A 4,024-nucleotide genomic window follows, 5' to 3' on the forward strand; every position below is an offset into this window, starting at 1 on the left:
AGGGGACGCCAGGCCAGCCTCTTCAGTGGGGTCTGGTCTGCTGTGGCCCAGATGCAGCCCCAACTCCCTCTGCACCACGTCCCCCTGTTCCCTCCCACAGGGGCTCAGGCTGGCTTGGCTGCCCCATGCCAGTCCTGCCCGCCTTGTGGGCGACTAGGTCCTCAGAGATGACCCGACGAAGCCCAGCTCTCCCGCATTTCGGCCGGAAACGGTATGACTTGGTCACGGCTCTCCTCAGGAGCAGGGGCCAGCCAGGTCCCGGGACTTCCCGCCCACATGTGTCCCCACGGGGGCCAGCTCCACGCTGAGGCGAATCGGATGCCGCCCTCCCTCCAGGGGCTCGCGGGCTGTGAACAGAACAGTCTGACCAAGCGCCGTGCATTCAATAGGCACCGAGTGCTAAGGGTGTCAGAGAGGATCCCCTAGACCAGCCGGCAGGCCAGGGGGGCTTCCAGAGGGAGGTGATGCTGGGGCTCATTCTAAACAAGTGAGTAGAAGTGAGACCAAAGCAGGCGGGGCAGCAAGGAAAGGCCTTCCTGGAAGAGAGAACAGCATACGCGGAGGCACAGAGTAAAGCCGGCGCGGTATGCGGGAGCCACGGCAGTTCGTGGTGGGCAAGGAGGCCCGTGGGTTGGCAGGGCCAGGTGTCCCAGGGCCTCCTGTGCCACCACGTTCGGTGTTTAGACTCGGCAGTTTATCTCTCGGGGAGGAAGAGAGCCGAGAGCCAGGTTCTAACCCTGCCTCCACCCACCCGTGCATTCATCCCTCCGTGACCCTGGGCAGGTCCCAGGCCCTGCACTGGGCTGCCTGGTCCCAGCCCCCAAGTGGAAGCTGGGAGACGGGCTGGGTGAGCACACACACCTCCACCTGGGCTCTGCCGTCCCTGTCACCTGGCCGGGCAGGGCAGGGTGTGCAGAGGCTGCTCTGAGCCCCAGACATGGCACTGACATGGGAGGCAGGGGCTTGAACGAGATGCTTCCAGGGTGAATCACAGGCCACTTTCAACAGCGCGGCTGAGCCCATCGGCCTGAGGGGCCTCACGGGGACTTCCTGTTGCAGGGAGAAAGCAACGCCCCCAGTTGGATTTTCTGTTGTTTGCAGCCAAATGCATGCCGTTCGCAGGCTCCGTGCCTCAGGCCGAGAATACACAAATGGACCCACGGTCTGAAAGGTCCACCTGAGATTTCCCAGAGGAACGGGACTCTCTTAAGCACACGGCCACTCCACGCCCTCGTTCCAAACTGCTTTGCGATGCGAACGTGTTTACTGTAGGAATTTGGAAATGCCATAAAATACAAAGCACTAAAAAGGTTTAAAACCACTCAAAGTCCCACCACCTGAATATATAACTAAGGTTGGCATTTCTGTGTTTTCTTTGTGGGTTTTTCCCCTATAGTTTTTTTAAAAATATTTTTTATTGAGTTTTTTACAGAGAGGAAGGGAGAGGGATAGAGAGTTAGAAACATCGATGAGAGAGAAACATCGGTCAGCCGCCTCCTGCACACTCCCCACTGGGTATGTGCCCACAACCAAGGTACATGCCCTTGACCGGAATCGAACCTGGGACCCTTCAGTCCGCAGGCCGACGCTCTATCCACTGAGCCAAACCGGTTAGGGCCCCTATAGTTTTTAGATGACGTGGAACTCACAGCATGTCGTTTTTATTAAAGTTGCTTGTATGCATGTATCACTTTATGTCCGGGTTTTTTACTTAAGCATAAATATACCAAACACCTTGCCTATGTCATTAAAGCCTCATAAGCGCCATTTTCAGTGGCCGTGTCGTATTCTGCCTTAGGGCCGGGCTATGATTCGTTTGTCCGGTTCCCTACAAGGTGGCCTGTTGTTCACTATTTGACATGTTGCCGCGATAGACATGTCTGCGCACAGCCATGTATTCACACCTGGTGTGCGGTGACAGAGTCGGACGTGCGTGGCCTCCCTTTGCACCAAGTCACTGCAGCAGCTGAGCCGGGAGAGCGTCCGGGTCCTTTGATCAGCGGCCCCCGCGGTGCCCAGGGGCTCCTGTGGTCACGTGCTGGCTGTGTCCTCCCGGGAAAGCAACATCGTCAACAAGACCCACGGAGCAACTCTGTGTTTGTCTTGTGACAAGAATGCTTAACAGAAGATTGACCTCTTAGAAATGTTTAAGTTTTTTAAAAAACCTGTTTGCATTGATTTCAGAGAGGAAGGGAGAGGGAGAGAGAGAGAGAAACATCCATGATGAGAGAGAACCATCAACCGGTCGCCTCCTGCATGCCCCCCACACTGGGGATCGAGCCCGAAACCTGGGCATGTGCCCCGACCGGGAATCGAACCATGACCTCCCGGTTCATAGGTTGACGCTCAACCACTGAGCTAGGCAATTCAGTCTATTCACAGAGCTGTACAACGATCACCCCAATCATTTTAGAACATTGTTATCACCCAGAAAGAAACCTAATGCTTTAGTCATCCCCTCTAGCCTCCACCTCCACATCCCCCTAGGCCCGTGGTCAGCAAATTGTGGCTCGTGAGCCACATGAGGCTCTTTGGCCCCTTGAGTGTGGCTCTTCCTAAGCCTTAGGAGTACCCTAATTAAGTTAATAACAATGTACCTACCTATATAGTTTAAGTTTAAAAAATTTGGCTCTCAAAAGAAATTTCAATCATTGTACTGTTGATATTTGGCTCTGTTGACTAATGAGTTTGCCGACCACTGCCCTAGGCAACCACTAATCTACTTCCTGTCTCCACAGAGGAGCTATTCTGGAACTCCAGACTCAACTTTTCTCGCCCGAGTCTCCTCATCCATAACCTGGGGATGCCAACACTGTGCCCTTAGGGGTTTGTGGGGAGGGTTCAGATACGTTCACACGGGGCTTAGGCGGGTGTCTGGCACAGACCACGCAATGTGTTCCCGCTGTCATTATCATCGGACACCATCTCCAGCGGCTGGGGCTCCTCACCTGCCCCCACGCCTTCCACTCACCCTATGAACTCATTTCTCCCTTGTCCACACCCCCAGCCCAGACCTCTCTCCCAGGCGCCAGACCCCCGGGCATCTCGGTCCCGTGTCCTTCCTCCCAGCCTGCCTGCCCTCCTTCCTCACCCTCTCGCTGGGCAGTGAGCTCCCAGGGCCCCCTGTCTTGCAGCACATGGCTCTCTGCTGACTTGTCTCTCCTCCGGGACTGTGGCTCCTCTCTTTACTCGGAGTAAATCTCCCTCTTCCTCGCCCCTCCAGCCCTCATCCCATCATCACCAAGTCCATGGATTTTGCCTCTTCTCCCGGCAGCCCTAAGGCCCCGCCCCAGTGCGTGGTCATGAGCCGGGGCTGTTCTCCTCTCCCAAGCCCCTCCCTCCTCAGGGCTCCCTGGCTCCTGCGATGCCACACGAGGGGCTGCAGCTGCTGTGAGCGCCCACGTCCCTGCCCAGGACGCCGGCCTGGCAAGGGGTGGTGGGCCTCAGTTTCCTGACCTGGGAAATGGCCTCATCAGCCCGTCCCTGCCTGCCTTGCAGGGCTGTTGGGAGGGGACAGGGGAGGGGACAGTGGTCAGAGACTGTCTTCCCAGAGAGCAGACCTTTCGATAGCTCACTGGCTTACTAACACGCCCATCTCAGACACAGTCTGTTTTCAAAACCTTCCAGTAAATTGGGTTTGGGACTTTGGCTGGAGACTCGGGCCCATTTGGGCGTTCCCACGGGCCTGGGCATATTCCGAGCGCTCGTTTTTGGGAGGGGTTTGGGGGAGAAGCACAGGGCACAGCCCATCTGCAGCCCTGCTGACGGAGCCACGGGGACAGACAGACACTTACCCCTGAGCCTCAGTCTCCACCTTCAGGAAATGGGCGTCACTCCCACCTCAGCTGACAGAGGGAGATGGTGGTGGGAAGGCACCTGTCTGGTCTCAGGGCAGGGAGGCGCCTGGTGGGGGCTGGGGGCAGGGAGGGCCCCCTCGCCCAGAGGACAGGACGTCACCAGCCACCCCATGTGTCCCTCTCACAGAAGCCGGGGACTCTGGCGTGGCCGCTCTCAAGATGGCCGT

This window comes from Myotis brandtii, unplaced genomic scaffold, assembly GCF_000412655.1.
Source record: "Myotis brandtii unplaced genomic scaffold, ASM41265v1 scaffold78, whole genome shotgun sequence".
Lineage (NCBI taxonomy): Eukaryota > Metazoa > Chordata > Mammalia > Chiroptera > Vespertilionidae > Myotis > Myotis brandtii.